Source organism: Pelodiscus sinensis, chromosome 29, assembly GCF_049634645.1.
Source record: "Pelodiscus sinensis isolate JC-2024 chromosome 29, ASM4963464v1, whole genome shotgun sequence".
Lineage (NCBI taxonomy): Eukaryota > Metazoa > Chordata > Testudines > Trionychidae > Pelodiscus > Pelodiscus sinensis.
In genome coordinates this window covers 3,070,916-3,091,903 of record NC_134739.1, presented here as the reverse complement: position 1 = coordinate 3,091,903, position 20,988 = coordinate 3,070,916, and the positions used below count along the sequence as shown (strand labels likewise).

At 51.6% G+C, this 20,988-nt stretch overlaps 1 long non-coding RNA gene across 1 annotated transcript in view; it reads right to left on the bottom strand.

The window, feature by feature from the left end:
* The window catches only part of LOC142821013 (uncharacterized), a 42,694-nt gene extending 22,233 nt beyond the window's left edge, over positions 1–20,461 (bottom strand). Inside the window, exon 1 of the long non-coding RNA XR_012898060.1 lies at positions 20,241–20,461. This is a non-coding gene — a long non-coding RNA (uncharacterized LOC142821013). The remainder of the gene's footprint in view (positions 1–20,240) is intronic.
* Between the last annotated feature and the right edge of the window lie 527 nt (positions 20,462–20,988).

Here is a 20,988-nt window from a genome sequence, read left to right as displayed (position 1 = left end):
TGGGCCATTGGGTGACGGTGGCCACCCATTCAAAAGTCACTTAAAATATCTCTGGGCCATCTCCTGGCCCCATCTTTGTGAGTTTCAGCAGGAGTCCAGAGGAGAGGATCCCCATGGGTGTCCCCTGGTGCATTGAACAAGGAGCTGGGGGTTGCCACAACACGGCTAGTTGTTGGTCCAAGCTCTCCTGCTGTGCTTGTTGCTATGCAACCAATGCCTTAACCCTCTCTTGTTGGCGGGTCGTCACCCGTTGTAACAGCGGAGCGTGTTGCTGCGGCTGTGAAGAGCGTGTTGCCGCTGGCTTTCCACCAGCCATTCTAGGCCTTTGTCTGACGCCATCTCCCCGTGGCCTAACCCTCTCTAATGGACAAAGGAAAGGGGACTCCTGTGTTACGTCCAACGTCTCTTTGTTTCCTTAGTCTAGGCCTCTCCCCAGGCCAGCGGTTTCGCCCACATTCCCCACCAATATGGCTGGGGCGAAGACCCTGTTCAAGGCGGGATGAGGGTGCCCGTCTCTCTCGTATTCTGCCACTCTTGCATTCTCCACCTTTTATTCCCCAGGCCATGTCTCTAATTCCTCTCACCAAAGTCTGCCTGCTCCCCGCCCCTTGCCCCAGGTCAGAGTCTCACTTGCCCTTATGGGCAGGGCAGCAAAGTTCAACAGTCCCAGTCTATAGCTTGCCCCTCCTTGTAGGGGAGTGCAGCCCAATGGTCAGAGTCTCTCAAGGGACGGTAGATAGGGAAAAGGTTTCTATCCCCTGGCAGGGGGTCCAGGCCCTCCTATTCCACTGGACCCCAGCCCAGGGCCCTGTTAGTAGCTTTCTCTAGCCATGGAGTCAGTGGGGGAAATTCTCTCTGGCGTCGGCTCTCTCACCCTGTAGCCGTCGCCATCCCTGAGCTGCTTCCTGCTTCAAGAGTCCCTGCTCACTGATGCCTCTCCAGCTTCCCTCCTTCGTCTGGGATCGGCTGCTTCTGTTGGTGTCAGGAACCTGTGAGGTCTCTAGACATATCCTCAGCGTTTGGGTATCCTGTACGGCTTGCCTGGAGCCAGCAAGGCGCGTCCTCTCCCTCTGGTCCCCAGCCCCAACCAAGCTGGGCTGCTCCTTTATAGCAGAGCAGCTCAGACATGCTCAGTAAGGCCCAGTGGGTGGGGCTTTCTCGGCCCGGAGAGACCGCCCTGTCAGGGGATCCCCATTGCGCCCATTGGGAAAGAAAAAAGACTACGTTGTGCGTTCAAATCCTGGTGGTGCCAGGGGGCTAAGATGATGAGTAAAAGACCGCCCAATACACTGGCCACGCGCTACTTGTCAGGCTGACTTTATATCGTATTTAGAAGTCCATTTCTTGGGTGAGTGTTTGCTGTCCAGGGTTTGTATTTGGGTTGATGGGAGCTGGCCCTTGAAGAACATGGAGTAGCAGAGGGAGAGCACGGCTGAATTGTGGGGAGATTTCACCGGGCTGAGGGTGGACGATCCAGCCTGTGTCAGCTCTGGAGGGATTCGAGTGCAATGGAAGCATCTCACCTGCCAGAAAGCAGCCTCGTTCTCGGAGGGGTGACATTCGCGGCTGTGGGGGCTGACGTGCGCAGTGGGGTGGGGTGCCCTCCTACGGTTCTCAGGGTTGGCTCAGGACCTGCCTTGTTGGTGATTCTGACAAGAGCACTCTAGCCTGCGTAAATGTGGAACTTAATCCGTGCAGACCAGGGCCAGTAGACAGCGCTCAGGAATATTCGACTGTGTCCAGAGGTTGGGGGGTCAAAGTCAGGTGGTGTGGCTTGCATTAGAATGGTTTCCAATGTGCTGCTCCTTATGCATTATTATGAATTGCTGTGGTAGGAGCCCCACTCCTGACCCAGTAGCCCACGGTGCCAGGCGCTGTACTAAGTTGTGCATCTGGTTCCATGATACTCAGCTCTAAACAGGGATGACGTGCAAAGCACCATGAGTTTTGCTTTCCAGGCCCAGGCAGAGTCTGCAGAGTTGTCAAAATTAAAAAAAAAAAAAAAAAAAGAAATCATCCGGCTTGCTACCTGATCGCACCGGCTCTGGGCGTCGTGGGGCTGATAAGAAAGGGAACGATAACGATACTAAGACATTCTTCCATGCCGTGCTGTGGGAAAGTCCATAAAAGGGAGCCCCGTCCAGCTTCAGTGAGTGCTTTCCACGAGCAAGTGGTGGGCCAGTGGCGTGATAGGGTGGGGGCTTTGCAGGGAGAGGGCTCGCGGAACAGGCCTATTTGACAAGGTTGGCCAAGGCCGAGGGAGACGTGTGAACATTCCCGGCCACGCCCAGACCTGCGCCAATGAGGTCAATGGCAACCCTGGAGAATCCGGTTACAAAAACAGAGCACACGACTGTGGAACCCCCAAGCCAATTTACAACAAGCCCTTGCTGAGATTTTACTCTCCTTGGGAGTCTTGCCTGAGCAAATGCAAGTCACAGCAGAGTGTGTTACTCGGCCCCTCTCGGCCCCGGCTGTGAGGAGACGAGTCCGTCCCAGCCCCCCCGGGGACACTTGGCCTTCTGCTGCTGCAGCCACTTGTGCTTTGGGCTCTGGAGACCCCTGGGGTGTCAGCACAAACCAGCCCTGTGGTTCCAGGGGTTTCGCATGGGATGCCAGCAGGAACAACCCGCCCTTTCCCTCCAGCGCCTTCCGCCTTTGCAGAGTGGGGCACAGTACAAAGCTCTGCAGCCGGAGGAGAGGCGATCCCTGCCCACGGCCCGGCAGACGGCTCGGTGCACATGCTGCTCGATCGTAGAGTCCAGGGCACGGTACAAAGTTCCGCAGCCGGAGCAGAGGCAATCCCTGCCCAGGGCCCGGCACACGGCTCGGTGCTCGCAAGGTGGCGTCTGAGCCCCCTGGTGGGACTTGGTACCGAAGGTCTGGCAATGACACTGTTGAGTTTGTAGGGAAACCCCTCTGAGTGGCAGCTGCCCACGGCCTCTCCTCTGGGGGAGAGCAGCCAATAAGTGCTGCTGCGGGAGGGAGGCAGAGCTAAGCACAGAGCACCCAGGTGGGTCCAGTCCCTCTTGTTCCCGCTCCTCCGCTGCCCCGGATTCTGTGCAGTGCCTGCTCTCGGGAAGGGCAGGCTGCAGCTGGGCCATGCAGCAGGAGGGGTGGGAGCCACGTGAATTGTGACACATGCAAATGGGGGGGGGGGGGCAGGTGGAGCTAGGTATCTAAAGACAGACCCAAAAAAGTGAGACAAGCCTTTAAAAAAAATCTTGTTTTCTAGGCCAAGCCTCTGATTCCTGAGCCTCCGGGCAGCGGGCAGCTTCATCCGCGGACCGGCTTGTGCTCTCACTCCCCAGCCACGCCCACACCAGGCCGCATGGCTTGTGGCTCACCCACTAGTAAAAATTCCAACCTGACATGTCATTGAGCGGACTGTGAAGGACACAGGGAGCGCGGGAACTGCAGGCTTCACTCCCAGTAGAACAAGGAGTGAGAGCAAAAGGGCTCTGCAGAACAGCCACACGTTGCAGTGACACCTCCGGTCCAGGAGGAAACGGCATATCGAGGGGTGAGCAGAATGGGTGTGAAATCCTCTCTCCTGCGGGGCTTGCACCATGGACGAGAGCACACATATAAAACAAGCCCACTACCCTTTCTATAACGCATTATACCCACACCCAGCGTGGCCTCCCGCGGAGCCAGGCCAGCACACACCCTTCATGAGCAGTAACCCGCCTTTCATCAGACCTGTGCTTCCACTGACGTCCTTGAATATTGTCTACTTTCTCCATGACTATGTCACGTTAAACAGCAGCCTAAGTAGCATCTGTGTAAATGTCATTCCAGGAGCTGCTAATACAGGGAGCTTCCAAAGCATCATATTTTGTCTGGAACACTTGTGAAAACCAAAACACATTTACAACATACCTGAGAGCTGCGTCGCAACGTGTCTCTGGCCTGCGTCTGAAACTGTCTCACTTCACTTTGCTCATCATTCACTATATTATCATACCCAAATGTAGGCCCCAAAGCCTAGTCTCTGCTTATGCGTCAGCACATTTCTATCTGCTGTGAGCAAGCACCATATTTGGCTGCCTGAGGAGCTGACCATGTGGATGTGGAGAGAGAAATTTCCCAGCTCTGGCACAGAGCAGAAGGAAGGGGCTGTCATGGCAGTTTGGGATGCTGTTCCAGGCACAGGGATTGCTAGGAAGAGAGGGAAGAGCATCTTCACGGGCAGGCTTGCAAACCTAACGAGGAGGCTTTTAACTAGGTTCGTCGAATGATGGTGACCTAATCCCTGAGGGGAGTGGGAAAGTGGGATACTGGACAGAAACACAAGGAGGATGGTGCAAGAGAGGAGGACCTCCCATCTGTACGGAGAAGGAAGGGCAATCAGCCAGTTATCTAAGGTCTCTGTACAGGAATGCAAGAAGCCTGGGAAACAAACAGGATGAAATTAGAAGCCCTGACCCAGTCAAAGAGCTATGATTTGATTGGAATAACAGAGACTTGGTGGGGTGACTCACATGACTGGAGCGCTGTCATGGAAAGGTATAAACTGTTCAGGAAGGACAGGTGGGAAGAAAAGGAGGAGGAGTTGCACTGTATGTCAGAGAGCGGTAGGATTGCTCAGAGCTCCAGTATATAGGGGGAGAAAAACCTGTTGAGAGCCTTTGGGTTAAGTTTAGAGGGGTGATGTCATGGTCGGTGTCTGCTATAGACCTCCTGACCAGGTGGAGGAGGTAGAAGAGGATTTCTTCAGACAACTGAGAGAAGCTTTCAGATCGCAGGCCCTGATTCTCGTGGGGACTTTAATCACCTTGACAACTGTTGGGAGACCAATACAGCCGTTCACAGACAATCCAGGAAGGTTTTGGAGACTATTGGGGATAACTTCCTGGTATAAGTGCTAAGGGAACCGATCAGGGGCCATGCGCAGTTTGACCTGCTGCTCACAAACAGGGAGGAACTAATAGGGGAAGTAGAGGTGGGTGGCAGCCTGGGAAGCAGTGATCATGAGATGGTTGATTTCAGGATCCTGACCAAAGGAAGAGCAGCAAAATACACACCCTGGACTTCAGAAAAGCAGCCTTTGACTCCTTCCAGGAACTGACGGGCAGGATCCCCTGGATGCCAACATGAACGGGAAAGGAGTGCAGGAGAGCTGGCAGTATTTTAAAGAAGCCTTATTGAAGGCACAGAAACAAACCATCCCAATGCACAGTAAGAAAGGCAAATATGGCAAGCAGCCAGCTTGGCTTAGTAGTGAAATCCTTGGTGAGCTGAAATGCAGAAAGGAAGTTCACAAGAAGTGGAAACTTGGACAGACGACTAGGGAGCAGTATAAATATATTGCTTGAGAATGCAGGGGAGTCATCAGGAAAAAGGCAAATGTAGTGCCCATCTTTAAAAAAGGGAAGGACCATCATGGGATCTACAGCCTATTCAGTCTCTCCTCAGTCCCCGGAAAACTAAGGGAATTCGCAAGGAATCCATTTTGAAGCACTTGGGAGAGAGAAAAGTGATCACGAACAGTCAACGTGGATTCACCAAGGGCAAGTCATGTCTGAGCAACCTAATTAGCTTCTATAGCGAGGTGACTGGCTCTGTGGATATGGGGAAGGCGGTGGATGTGACATACCTTGACTTCAGCAAAGCTTTTGATGCGGTCTCCCATAGTATTCATGCCAGCAAGTTAAGGAAGCATGGATTGGATAAACAGACTGCAAGATGGGCAGAAAGCTGGCTCGATTGTCAGGCTCAACGGGTAGTGATCAACGGCTCGATGTCAGGTTGGTGAATGGTCTCAAGTGGGGCTGCCCCCCGGATCAGTTCTGGGCCGGTTTTGTTCAACATCTTCATTAATAGCTTCAGAGGGGGAGCCGAGTCAGTCTGTGCAGGATAAACTTAAAAAACAACAAATGGTCCGGTAGTACTTTAAAGACTAACCAAACATGTAGATGGGATCATGAGTTTTTGTGCGCAGAGCCCACTTCGTCAGACAGCCAGTCATCTGAGGAAGTGAGCTGTGCCCACCAAAGCTCATGAAACCATCTACATGTTTCCTTAGTCTTTAAAGTGCTACCAGACCATTTGTTGTTTTTTAAATTGGAGGGTTGGGCCAAAAGAAATCTGATGAGATTCAACAAGGACAAGTGCAGAGTCCTGCACTTGGGATGGAAGAATCCCAAGCCTTGTTACAGGCTGGGGACTGACTGGCTAAGTAGCAGTTCAGCAGAAAAGGACCTGGGGATTATAGTGGATGAGATGGTTGATATGAGTCAACAGTGTGCCCGTGTAGCCAAGAAGGCTAATGGCATATTAGGGTGCATTAGGAGGAGCATTGCCAGCAGTTCTAGGGAAGTGAAGTTATTCCCCTTTATTCGGTACTGATGGAACCACATCTGGAGTATTGCATCCAATTCTGCCTCCCCCCAGCCCTTACAGAAAGGATGTGGACGCATTGGAGAGGGTCCAGCAGTGGGCAACCAAAATGATTACAGAGCTGGAGCACATGACTTAGGAGAGGCTGGGGGATTTGGGCTTGTTTAGTCTGCAGAAGAGCAGAGTGAGGGGGTTTTGAAGTCCCGACTTGACAAATCCCAGGCTGGGATGATTTAGTTAGGGCTAGTCCTGCTTTGGAGAGGGGGCTGGATTCGGTGACTCCTGAGGTCTCTTCCAGCCCTATGATTCTATGAAAGAATTTATTTATTTTCTCAGCAATTACTTTATCATATTTGAGGGCTCATTTAGCATCTTGATCATGCAGTGACCACGCTGGTTTAGCAGGCTTACTGCTTCTGGTGTACTTAAAAAACATACACTTCTCAGAAAAGAATTGCAATATTTTATAAGAAGAACTTCATATTTTATAAGAAGATCATTAAGGAGCTGGAAAACTTTTCCATTGTAAATCCCAGTGTCAGATGTGCTAGTTGAGTTTGGGTCATCTCGGATTTATAGTTAGTGCATAAATTAGAAACTGATGAAAAGAATGCAAAGAGATTTGTTGCAAAGACAGAATCCATAACTCAGCCCAAGATGGCTTCGAACTTGCTTCCCTCGAACATCCTCAGATTTAACAGCAGAGATAAGCATCTCCTTTGTCTCCATTATAGTTAAATGGGCATTGATTAAAATTAGCCTGCACATGACCTATCACATATTTCCAAGTGACTGGAGCATGGTAAAATAGTGGTCTGAATGTCAGCCAGATTGGAAGGGAGGAGTCTGAGAAGGAGGGGGTTCCCCAAAGACTAATTTGTCAGCGAAGACTGAATTAATTATGTCTCCTCTCAGAATCTGTGAAATGTTTGTTTATTCTCTCCTAATTCCAAGTAATCCCTTAGTATAATGGATCCGAAAGCACATCGCCAATGTTACTAACCACAAAGCAGAACCACGACCAGCTGGAAGCTGAACCCAGATTAATACAGGTTACAAATTAGGCACAGACCTCCGGCAGTGGGTGATTAAACATTGCACATTTGCACCAAACTGCCATGGGAACTGTGGAATTTTTCTCTCAAGCAGGGCACCAGACGTCTCTCTCAGGGTATGTCTACACTACCCCGCTAGTTCGAACTAGCGGGGGTAATGTAGTCATCCGCAGTTGCAAATGAAGCCTGGGATTTGAATTTCCCGGGCTTCATTTGCATGAAGCCGGCCGGCGCCATTTTTAAATGCCGGTTAGTTCGAACCCCGTGCCGCGTCTAGCCGCGCGGCACAGGGTTCGAACTAACCGGCATTTAAAAATGGCGCCGGCCGGCTTCATGCAAATGAAGCCCGGGAAATTCAAATCCCGAGTTTCATTTGCAACTGCGGATGACTACATTACCCCCGCTAGTTCGAACTAGCGGGGTAGTGTAGACATACCCTCAGTGGGTCAGACTTCCAAGTGTTCCGTACCTAAAATTAAGGCCTGATTTTTCAGAAGGCTTTCAAAGACTTTCAAAGTCCCTATGTGAACCCGATGTATTGAGCTCTTTGGGCCTAGGAGGCATGGTTCCAAATGGCAGAGGATAGATCCACTTACCGTGTGTGACCTTCTAAACAGCATTTCACCTCATTTTCATCTAGGCTCAGGACATATCTGCACCACAAGCTTTTGCCACAACAGTTAGCATATCGCTTCTGCATGCACATACTTGGCTTCTTGCATCGGCACCGAACATTCTCACCAAGAGCTTGTGTCAATCCAGCGTGGTGCCTGATGGGTAGGTAGCCAGTGTGCAACTCACCACCTGCAGGACATTTGGGAATTTTGGGCAATGCACGGTAGGGTAGAAATGAGTCAAACAGGGGTGACTAGTTTCAGAGGGGGAGCCGTTTTAAGTCTGTAACTGAAAAAACTTAAAAAAACAACTAATGGTCCTGCAGCACCTTAGGGTATGTCTACACTACCCTCCTAGTTCGAACTAGGAGGGTAATGTATGCATACCGCACTTGCTAATGAAGCCCGGGATTTGAATTTCCCGGGCTTCATTAGCATAAGCGGGGAGCCGCCATTTTTAAATCCCCGCTGCTTCGAACCCCGTGTAGCGCGGCTACACGGGGCTCGAACTAGGTAGTTCGGACTAGGGTGCCTATTCCGAACTACCGGTACACCTCGTTTCACGAGGAGTAACGGTAGTTCGGAATAGGACCCTAGTCCGAACTACCTAGTTCGAGCCCCGTGTAGCCGCGCTACACGGGGTTCGAAGCAGCGGGGATTTAAAAATGGCGGCTCCCCGCTTATGCTAATGAAGCCCGGGAAATTCAAATCCCGGGCTTCATTAGCAAGTGCGGTATGCATACATTACCCCGCTAGTTCGAACTAGCGGGGTAGTGTAGACATACCCTTAGAGACTAACAAAAAATGTAGCTGGTATCATGAGCTTTCATGGGCACAGTCCACCTCTTCTGATTAGAGTGTTCATGCTACACGAGGCTACTAGCGTGGGCTGGAAGTATTCTAAGTACCCAGTGCTTAGCATTTTATGTCATTAGGATGTGGAAAGTAGCAGTTTATCCAGGTCAGAGCTTTGTTTAAACCTCTTTTGCAGGTGTCAGACTTGTAAACGAAATCCAGTTCTGTAGTTTCCCTCTCCAGGGAACTTTTGAAATTGCTTGGAAATAATCCAGATATTTTTTGATCCATCAGTGAGTGCCCAGCAAGTGAAATGTTCCCCAAGGGGTTTCTGTGTGTTACCGTTTTGAATATCTGATTTTTGTCCATTCATCCTTTGTCGGGAGACTGTCCAGATTGGCCAATATCCATGGCCAAGGAGCACTGCTGGCACTTGATGGCACAGATCACATTGGTAGATGTGCAGTTGTACGAGCCTCTGATGTGGTGGTTTATGTGGTAAGGTCCCGTGATGATGTCGCTTGTGTAGATGTGTGGGCAGAGCTGGCACCAGGGCTAATTGCAGGGGTAGGTTCCTGGTGAGTATGATGGAGGTGTGTTGTGTGGTTACTGGAAATAATTTGTTTGAGGTTGGGAGATTGTCTGTAGGCGAGGACTGGCCTCCCCCCACCCACCCCCCAGCCCTTTGAGAGTGAGGGGTCATTTTCCAGGATGTTAATGCGCTGGAGGGGTTTTAGCTGGGGGCTGCAAGTGATGACCAGTGGCGTTCTCTTGTTTTCTTTGTTGGGCCTGTCTTGAAGAAGCTGATGCCTGGGTATTCATCTGGCTTGGTCATCCTGTTTTTTCACTTCCCCAGGTGGGTATTAAGTTTTAAGAATGTCTGATAGAGATCCTGTTGGTGTTTGTCTCTGTCTGTGGGATTGGAGCAAATCTGTTTCTATCTTAAACAATTGACTGCGAAATGTTGTTCGAGGTCAGTCATACAAATGTTGGTGTATTGTGGGGCCATGCGGGTGCCCATGGCTGTGCCGCTGACTTGAAGATACAAATTGTCTCTGAATTGGAAGTAGTTGTGGGTGAGGACAAAGTCGCAGAGCTCGGTAACCAGGTGTGCAGTGGCGTCATCAGGGAGGGTGTTCCTGATGGCCAGCAATCCATCATCGTGTGGAATGTTGGTGTAAAGAGCTTCTACGTCCATGGTGACCAGGATGGTGTTTTCGGGAAGATGACTGACGTTCTGTAGTTTCCTCAGGAAGTCGGTGGTGTCTCAAAGATAGCTTAGAGGTACTGGCAGCATAGGGTGAGTGGAGAGAGCCAATATAACCAGATAATCCTGCTGTAACATGCAACTTTTCCCACCCCATAATGACAACTCTATCTCATAATTTTTGCCTCTATTTTGAAAATTCCCACATGGGACTTGTCGTTGACCACCATCTTGGAGAGCTGCATGAAGCCTGAACAGCTCTGTAAGGTTGTCATGTATGTTTCAAGAACAGGATGCACAATCCTGCGGTATTTCCAGAGATGCAAGTATTACTGCGAGGAGCATGACAATTCCCCAGAGGACAACTGTTGTGGGACATAACAAAAATCAATTCAAAACTGTTGGTGGTATTCAGGGAGCAGCTGCACTAACTGAAGCACAACTTCTGGTCCAAGACGTGAGCACTGACTGGTGGGATCACATGATAATGCAGGGTTGGGATGATGAGCAGCGGCTGCAGAACTTTTGGATGCTCAAAGCCACATTCCCAGGCCTGAGTGTTGAAATTGCCTCAGCCTTCCAGCACAGGGGAACCAGAATGAGAACCAGCTGACAATGGAGAACCGAATGGTGATTGCATTGTGGAAACTCACGTCATCAGATTGCTACTGGTCAATGAAAAACCATTTTGGAGCCGGAAAATGCACCGTAGGTGCCATTGTCACACAAGTGTGCAAGGTCACTAATTGTTTCTTGCTACACAAGACTTTGACTCTTGGCAATATGCGGGATATGATGTATGGATTTGCAGCAATGGTGTTCCCAAAATTCAGTGGATACATAGACAGAATGCATATCCCTACTTTGATACCAGGCCACCTTGCCCCAGAGTGCACCAACAGAAAAGGCTACTCTTCCACAATTATGAAAATGCTGTTGGATCACTGGGGGTGCTTTTCTGACATCGTTGTGGGCTGGGAAGGGAGGGTGCCTGACACTCACATCTTTAAGAATGCAGGACTGTTCCAAAATCTGCAATCAGGCTCTTTGGTTCCTGACTGGCAAAGTACCATTGGTGATGTTAAAAAGCCAATAGCAGTCCTGGGGGACCCTGCCTACCCATTGCTCCCCAGCTCATGACGCTGTAGACTAGCCACCTTGAGAGCCCAAGGGAAGATTTAACTGCTAAGCCAGCAGGTGAGGAGTGTTGTTTACTCACGAGATTGGGGCTCAGTGAGAAATAGGGCCCAACAGTTACAGTTGTTTGCTGCGTCCTGCATAATATTTGTGAAGCAGAAGGGAAAAGTCGTGGCTGCCTTGGAGGGCCTGCTGTCTGCTGAGATTGAGCAGCCAGACATGAGGGTTATTAGAAGAGCTCAGGAGCAACATGGCTTTGGGAGGCTTTGAGTGAGAACTTTAACAACAAGCCACAGTAATGCGTTGTGGTGGACGGCACTCTACCTGGTCCTACCCTTCGGGGGCCTGTTAGGAACTGTGTGGTACTTGCTGTGCACATTGTTGACTGTAACATTGTCGATGCACCTATTAATGTTGTGGTGCCTGCATTTATGATTATTATACTGCACATATCACAGATCTTTCGCTATGTGAAACACTTGTGTAGTTCCTGGGGAAGGGGAGTGAAGGAGTGTGGAATGTGAGTGTTTGCAGAAAGATAACAACTTGAAGGCTCAGCAGTTTCAGAGTCTAGGTCAGGCATGTCCAAAGTCCGGCCCGCGGGCCAATTGCGGCCCGTGTTCCGGTTTAATACGGCCCCACAGGTAATTTGGCAATATCTATCTTTTATGGCCCCCAACGAATCCATATGTATTGAGATGAATACATTGTAAAATCTCAGTTAATGTCAGTTGGTCTAAATCAGTTATAAATATATTTGGACGCAACATGTATACTTGGTGTTATGTTCCTGTTCATATTTTTTGAACTTAAAAGTTGACAGACAACCTTTATTACCAATAATATGTAATGTACTTTACAATGTTCCTGACATAAATTTCAGCTTCCTGGATTTTTTTTTCATCTGGCCTTCAGATATGAAAGGCAGAGTGATTTAACACCTGTTTAGATTTGTCATCCATGTGACGAAATGAAAAGTATGCCGTTTGCAATAAACTTTGCATAAAATAGTTAATTTGCATTTAATTTTAATGGTTCAAAGAATGTCAGGCAAAATGGTCGGCCCTCACGCTTGTTCACTTCATCAAATCTGGCCCTCTTTGAAAAAAGTTTGGGCACCCCTGGTCTAGGTGGTTGAAGAAGATGGAAGACTCAGGAGAGCCAAAGTACCATCAGTTGGGCCCAAGATAAGACAGACCAGTGCAGGACATGTAGATAGCCTTGGAGTTAAGAGCAAATACCCCTTAACAAATAAGACAGCCTTGAAATAACACCGGGAAGAAGGCAGCAACATATCGAGGTCAGATGACAAAGAAAAATAACTTCCAGATAAACAGATGTTAAACAAAACTGATGGTGCTTGTTTAAGAGCTGACAAAGCAAAATGTATAAACCTGAATGGGAGAAGAGTCCTGTAAAAGATGGAGTGTCTTGCATGAATTTCTGGGTCTCCTCTTGTCAAGATCAGAGCACTAGTCTGAACCGAGAGATGCCCCCATTCCTCCCCCTCACACTTAACTCACCTGGCCAGTGAGTTACAGTGAGAAAAAACTACAGTGTGTGTGTGTGTGTGTGTGTGTGTGTATGTGTGTGTGTGTGTGTGTGTGTGAATATGCATATAACGGAATAATGTTACATTGTCAATACATGTAACATTTTGCCGTATCCCCCTGACAAAGATCCTGTGAAATTCTTCCAAGTATAGCACAAGACTCGGCTGCAGGGACAAGGCAAGGTCTGTCTCAGCAGTAGGTCAGAGATCTGCCCTGCTGCACAGACACCTTCCTGCATCTCCCTCCCTGCTTGACTGGTGCGCCTGCAACAATCACAGCATGACGGCGCCTTTCACACTCCTTATGGAAACATGCTTCTGAATACAAATATGCATCACTGGAGCAGGCTTTATGCAAAATACCCGATGGAAGGTATCGTTTGAAAAGTTGCAATTTGCTGAATGTGTATATTCTATCTGCCATTTCTGTACCTGAATGTAGGAGTATTCAGTGTGTTCACGTTGGCAACAGCCTATTCCCAGCCCATCAAGAACAACAATGAAGAAACCAGACACCGAGCTAATAGCAATTCAGCAAGCCACAAACGAGTGAGGGCAGAACTGTCTTCCTGCAGTCTTGCTACACTGCCACTGATTCGTGGACTCTGGGATCTGGGATCATGTCATCTGATGCTGGGGCCCATCTTGGTCCTTGTACTTTTCCACTGAAGGTGAAAAAAATGTTAAATGGAACACGAAGGATTCCTGCCATGGGCAAAATGTATATAGCAATGGGAAACCACTAAGGGCGGCTGCCAGGGGTCAGGACACCCCTGCTTACTGACCAAGATGCCTGCTGGAAACATCTTCAAGTGACCGGGACTGGCGGACGAGGCTCAGGGGAAGACTCCAGCCCAGGCGGGGCAGCTGTCCAGCCTATGAACTAAGGTGCTTAGAATGCCGGTTAGGCTGAGGGATTGCGTGGAACAAGTGTTTTGTTTTATTTTGCTTAGTAATTTTCTTTGCTCTGTGCTCTGTTACTTGCAGCCAACGAACCCTACTTTTTATACCTAATAAAATCACTTTTATTTATTTATAAACCCCGCGTAAATAATTCTTACCTGGGGTTGTAGAAAGCAACTGTGCTTAGCTCTCTATATGGCTATGGCTACACTACACTATTATTCCAGAAAAAGCTACACACATTGCGAAGCTTTTTCCACTTCTTTTTTTGGAAGAGGCTTTCCACACTGGGCCAAATGTAGGGAAAAACCCCTTTTTCGGAACATTCCTTCTTCCTCGTAAAACGAGATTTACAGGGATGCCGAAAAAGCGCGTCTGCTCTTCTCCTGAGCCCCACGCCAGTGCAGCCCCCAGCTCTCGTTGAGTGGCAGCACGCATTGCTCCGCCAGCACAAAACGCCCACGGCAGGGGGCAGGGCATTGGAACGTGGCGGGTGCTGACCCGTGACACTCGCCACCTAACTAGGGAGCCCAAAGGAGTCCTGCCATGGCTCTGAATCCGCTGCGGAAGGGAGGGGCAGCCACCCTCACACCGGCCCTTCTCCTGAGCCCTCACCCTCACACCGGCCCTTCTCCTGAGCCCTCACCCTCACACCGGCCCTTCTTCTGAGCCCCCACTCTCACACCGGCTCTTCTCCTGAGCCCTCACCCTCACACCGGCCCTTCTTCTGAGCCCCCACTCTCACACCGGCTCTTCTCCTGAGCCCTCACCCTCACACCGGCCCTTCTCCTGAGGCCCCAGTCCTGTGCCGCCACCTCTTCTCTCTAAGCCCTGCCCTGCGCACTCATTTCTCTCTGCTCCTAGCCCACAGCGTTCACCTTAATGGCCAGTAAAAAGGGATAGGGCTGGACCGTCCCACCTCCCCCCTGCCAGCACCCTTGCTTGAACTCCAGAGAACAAGCAGGCAAGCCGATGGATGTGTACAGCATTGTGGTGCTATGCAAACACAAGTGAGGGTTTATGAAAGCTCGTGATGCTCTGATCTTGACAGTCATTGTGAGACAAGCCTGTGGGCTGTAGTGAGGGATCCAGGCATCGGATTCAACAGGCTCACTCCATGGTGGCCTGGTCTATTCCTCTCTGCTGGGGCACCCAGCAGTGGCCACTGTCAGAAGACAGGACGCTGGGCTAGTTGGACCTTTGGGCCAACCCAATTCCAGCTCATCCAGCAGGAGGGTGATGAGGCATCAGACTGGGAGGGGCACCTCCCAAGCCCCTGGTGCGTGTGCAGCCCGTGTCGGGTACGGTGTGCCCCCATTGCCCAGCCTTGGAAAGAATGGGGCGGACTATTCAATGAATGGAAAGCCACGGACACATCCCAGATCTCTAAGTAAGGACACTAAGGGTACGTCTAGACTACAGGCTTTTGTCGACAGAAGTTTTGTCAACAGATACTGTCGACAAAGCTTCTGTCGACAAAGAGCGTCTACACTACATCCAGTTCTGTCAACAAAACCAGCCGCTTTGTCGACATAACAGTGTGGACGCAAAGGACAGTGTAGATGCAATAATGCCTTCTATCGACAGAACTGTGTCAACAAAAGGCGTTATTCCTCGTAGAATGCGGTTTACATACGTCAACAAAACTGCTGAGTTTTGTCAACGTTATGTCGACATGACTCAAAGGCAGTGTGGATGCAGGTATAGTTTTGTTGACAAAAGTCCACTTTTGTCGACAAAACCCTGTTGTCTAGACACACCCTGAGAGAGAAAACTAAGAAAGGGATAAAGGCTCTTTAAAAGCAGGTTTGTGTCTCAGGTTTTGGCATATAAGGGTTTCCGAGACTGGGGGGGGGGGGGGCGTGTCTCCTTGGGGGGTTTCAAGGCTATTACATGGGCTTCCCGCGCTGTGTTCCTCCATTCTGAGGGACGGTCATGGATGCTGGCCATGGCTGAGCTGGATTCTCCACTGGGCTAAGAGAGGAACAGGAGAAGGGTTTGAACGCCACAGGTAACTTGTACTACGAAGGGGCTTTTATCCAGTACAGACGTGTAAAGCCTGAGGTTGTGTCTTTATGATTTTTTCTGTGTAACTCTCCTATCTCTGCTCTCCCCGAGCTTTTTCATGTTTAAATCTGAGGGGTTTTTATTAAAAAACTTGTCTTTATTTTTTCTGTCAGAAGGTCTCCGCCGTGTGCTCTACATGGAGCTCATGCCCCAAAGGGAGCTGGTGTCCGGGGGGCAGGCGCTGATAAACCAAAGTGGCAAAGTCTGTGTCTGGTAGTGAGAATTCAGGGAGGATGACGTCACAAAGTATGCACACCCTGGCGTGTAGGGCGTGGTAAGGGTAGTGTGTATAGACCACGGTTAACGCTATAGGGTGCGCTACGGGCTTAAAACCCCCACAGTCTAAGGCCCAAGGTGAAGACACTTGCCCCTGTGCCCAGGGTAGCATGGCCTAATAGCCGGAGACAGCCACAGAGCAGTGCAGCTTAATAGCCAGAGTCAGTATAGTTGCCCTTTGCCACAGGACAATACAACCTAATAGCCAGAGTTGGTATGACCACCCTTCACCACGGGGCAGCGCAGCCTAATCAGTACAGCCGTCCTTGGCTACATGGCAGCATGGCTTAATAGCCAGAGTCACTATAGTCGCCCTTCACCTCAGGACAGCACAGGCTAATAGCCAGAGTCAGTACAGCCGCCCGTTGCCTTGGGACAACACAGTCTAATAGCCAGAGTCAGTACAGCCGCCCGTTGCCTTGGGACAACACAGGGTAATAGCCAGGGTCAGTACAGCCGCCCTTTGCCTTGGAACAACACAGGCTAATAGCCAGGGTCAGTACAGCCGCCCGTTGCCTTGGGACAACACAGTCTAATAGCCAGAGTCAGTACAGCCGCCCGTTGCCTTGGGACAACACAGGCTAATAGCCAGAGTCAGTACAGCCGTCCTTGTCTATAGGGCAGCACGGCCTAATAGCCAGTGTTGGTACAGCCACCCTTCACCACAGGGCAGTGTGATCTAATAGCCAGAGTTAGTATGGCTGCACTTTGGTACAGGACAGCGTGGCCTAATAGGCAGAGTCTGTTTGGCACTGTCAACAGTGGACTGGAGATCCAACTAGGGTTTCAAGACTCAGGGACCTGGCTGCGGCAGAGGAGGCCACCACCCGCTCAGCAGGGAAAAGACTTTGAGCTCTTGGTTGCTTCCTGCTGTGGCTGGTGGTCTGGCAGCCTGCAATGCCTGGGGCTCTCCCGGTTCCTCAAGGCAGGCCATTCCCTGGTGCTCCGCCAGATGCGGGGCTTCCCATCTCCAGCCAGGAGGGTCTGGGGGTGGATCTCAATGGTCCACGTCTTTCCTCTCCAGCATCCCTCCTGGCCTGAGCTGAGCTGCTTCCTTTTATGCTGGCAAAGCACTCTGAGCATGCTCAATACAGCAGATGGGGCAGGACTTCCTCCTCCCACATGTCATAGACTCATGGACTTTAAGGTCAGAAGGGACCATTACAATCATCCAGTCTGACCCCCTGCACAGTGCAGGCCATAGAATCTCACCCACCCCTCCTAGAATAACCCTCTCACCTATATCTCAGATATTGAAGCCTTCAAATACTGTGAAGACCACAAGATGCAGAGAATCCTCCATCTGTGATCTGTGCCCCATGCTACAGAGGAAGGCGAAAAACCTCCAGGGTCTCTGCCAAGCTACCCTGGAGGAAACGTGTGGGGTTAATCCCTTGTGGCCTGCTGCGGGGTATGCTCACCCTGTTGCAGTTGGGTGTGGGGAGACTCATGACAGGGGTTCCGGGACAGGCCAGGAGAGTGAAAGGAGCGGGGAGGATTAGGTGACCAGAATGAAAATTCCACCTAAATGTTTCAGATGTTTCTCCTTGCGAGATGTATTGCCTCTCGTCTCAGTAATGCAAGAGGAGAGGCAGCCGGAGCCTGGCAGCCCAGGGCTCATGTACCTCTCGGAGATCTATTTTGTAGCACAGTGAATCTAAACTGGCCTCCCGATTACAGCTTTTGTCAGTGATCTCGGAGGCGATGCGTTCTGGACTCCGCACCGCCGGGACTAGACGTGGGATTTTCGGAGTGTGCGAAGCTCTTGGACTTTTGCTTTGCCCATAGGTACAATCTGAGTTCGATCTAACAAGCAAGCAACTTGGTGACCTTCTTGCTCGGGCGACATGGGCTGCTACTGATTCATCCGCTCCACAAGGTGTGTTTGACAAGCTCACGTTTTATGCTGAGTTTGCCCTGCCCCTAATGTGACGGAGTCCTGAGCCCAGACCGGGCTGGTAGCAGCTGCCGTGATACACATAATGCATAATGGTGCACCGGGGCCAAGGGCTAACATCTTGTGTATGCAGGGGAGCCAACAGGATTGCTGGGCTCCTGTGGCACTCCCACAAGGGGCGGGGCCTTGGGCAGAAGGGGCAGAGTTGGGGACAGACAGCCCCGCCTCTCCCCCCACCATTTGCTTGCCCCTTGGCACAAGCTCTCGCCATGTGTGTCGCTGTGGAGGAGGAGGGGGGCTGGCCAGGCGCTGGGGGTGACTCGCGGCTGGGTGGGAGGACGCTTTTGCTCAAGCGCCGAAGCAAAGAGGAGAATAAATTGTGCAGCCTCTTCTAAGCATCAGGACAAGCCACAATTCCAATCTAATTTGAATCTTATTAAGTCTGGAGAGTTTTGTCTCCAGCCCAAGCAGGTTTGAATCTCACCCACGACGAGCCCAACAACACAATCTGCAAAGTGACTTCACGTTCCCAAAGGGCTAACGTGCAGCAGCCCAGCAGCAGCCTATCCTATCACACAGCAAGCAGGGCAGATTCCATCAGCATTCCTGACACTAACCCGCTGGTGTCCGCCTGGGGAGGAAGTCACAGTGCATCCAAGGAAGGGCTTGGGAAGCTAATGTACGAGTGTCAGTAATTTGGCCGATGCAGCTATTGTACATCACACCTGAAATGCAATTTCCATCCATTGTACTGCAATCTGATCTAGGGCCGTGTTTAGTGGCCATTCATCTCCCAGTCGTCCAGCCTCGCTCCACCAAAGGGTCCCCTGGTGCTTCGCAGGCTGCAAACATTTGGCTACAAGCTAAAAACACCTCTGCAAGACTCACAAAAAGTGTCCGTGGCTTTTGCTTAAAAATGGAATTAACTCGCTCCGGTCGAGCAGTTTGCGCCCTGGCAGCCTGAGGCATCTAAGCTCGTGGCTCCTACCCTAGTGGCTGACATCCCAAGAACCGAAGGATCAGCAGACATTCCCTCCAGGCCCCCAGAGAGCCGCTCCCAAGACCAAAGCAAGCTAGTCACCCTTTCATTTATTAATTCCTGTACGCACACTGAATCTGCACAATTCTTCCGCCTCCTCTGGGAGTGTCCTCTGCTTACTGTGCAGTCCATAAAACGAGATCCTGAGTTCTACTTGTGCTCCTGCTTCAGTTCAGCGTGGGTTTCCCAATGCTGACTGCCTACCAACCTCACAAAGGGTATGTCTACACTGTCACCCTAGTTCGAACTAGGGTGGTAGTGTAGACATAGCCAAACTGTTTCATAATTCCAGGCGTCTTTGTACCACCTAGTTGCCCTCTCTCAAAACTCTGCTCTCCCCGCTTTTCAGCCCTACTTCATAGCAGAGTGTGATTTTGTGCAGTCACTTCTGCATGACCTGCTCCTGGAGTAGCTGACCGCAGCGGAGAGCTGCCTCTGGGCTCAGCTCGGCTCGGCTGTCCCAGGGCTGGCCAGCAGGACGGCAGCACTGAGCTGGGACGATGGGCAGTGGGTGCAGAATGGCCTGCTACCTCCCTGGCACTGTGGGCTGCACTAGATCACCGCTAGCCGGTTCCTTGGCGTGCGTGGTGATCACTAGAGCCCTGCAAATCTGCCAGTCTGAGCCGCAGACCCATGTCCACACCCGGGGTTGAACCAGGTGGGAGCGAGATAGAAATCAGGGGGTGTCCCTGGCTGGGGTGCTCCACCCCATGTTGGGTAGCCAGCGGCTGCATTTCAGGGAGCAGACGTTGGGCACGAAGAGCATCCGGTGCTAGATTAGCTCTGCTGGCACCACGGATGAACACCAGCCTGCTGAACCAGCACCAGGGTCTGCCTGGCCCCGGTGGGGATCACCAAAACTCTTGGGCCCTGGCTCCGCCCAGGGCAGCCGGGCTGGGGGTCTGAGGCTCCAGTCCTGCTCTGGGATGGGGTGGCATTCCAGCCCCCTGGGCTAGGGCAATAAACATGCTCTGGGGTAGATGCCCCACTTGTGCCTTGCCGGAGGGAGGGACAGCGGGAAGGAGAACTGGGCTTCTCTGCGCACCATGCGGGGGGCCCAGGACTGGGTGCTGGGACAGAGGGGGGAGAGCTAGGCCCCCTCGCTCCAGGGAGAAGGACACAGAAAGGGAGAAGGGAAATTAAGGGCTCTGTACTCCCTCTCCAAGCAAAAGCCCCCCACGTAGGAGCAGACCCGATGGTGCACGGTCCCAGCGGCGGGGTTCCCTCACAGCCTCCCCCTGCACACCAGGGGCAGGACAGCTAGATATGGCAACGTAGACATTACAGCCTCGCCCGCTGCTGCTCCTGTCACCTCCTGGCCTTTCACAGCAGACGTCCTGCCTCTCGGGTCCTCACCTATGGCTCCCAGGGCAAGTCGGCCTGGTGACAGCCCGCACCATCCCCTGGCGCTCGGCGGTGGCGTCTCCGGCACATGCTCACTTTGCTCACCAGGACAGGTGCCTGTAGAGCGCGAGATGCGGGAGATGGTGGCTCCGCCCTCTCATTACAGCCACCCTCTGATTTGTTCTTCGCACTGTCTGTCCATCTGAGCTGCCCAATGGAACCGGGCCTGCCCCTCTCCGCGCAGGGCAAGACCAGACCCTCAGCCTGTGGCAGTGTGACCATGGTGGCGTCAGGCCTCTGTGTGCTTGCAACACATGCAGGTCACAGCCCCCTTGGGCAGCTGAGACATGACCCCAGAGCAGGTCTCTTTGCTGTGTACGGATGCCGTGTAGAATAGCAGCGGGAGGACTAAAAGAACCAGGGTCATTCTGTTGGACTGGGACCCTTGTGACAACAACTATCCCTTCACAGCCCCAGGAGGGGGCAGGAGCCTGAGCCCTGTTGGGGACAGCGCCAAAGCCTGAGTCCAGTGCTCTGGGGCAGAGGCTCCAAGGGCTTCACCCCAAGCCGGGGACCTGTATCCTGAATCCAGCACCCTCAGACTTCAGCTTTGGCCCTGGGCTCTTTGGCTTGAGCTGCAGCCCTGGAGCCAGCAAGTCTAAGGGAGCCCTGGGGGCCCCACCCCACAGGTTGAGGGCCACTGCTCTGACTGGTGAGCACCCGCTGAGAGGGCGCCAACCCATGCAAAGGGGCTTGATTG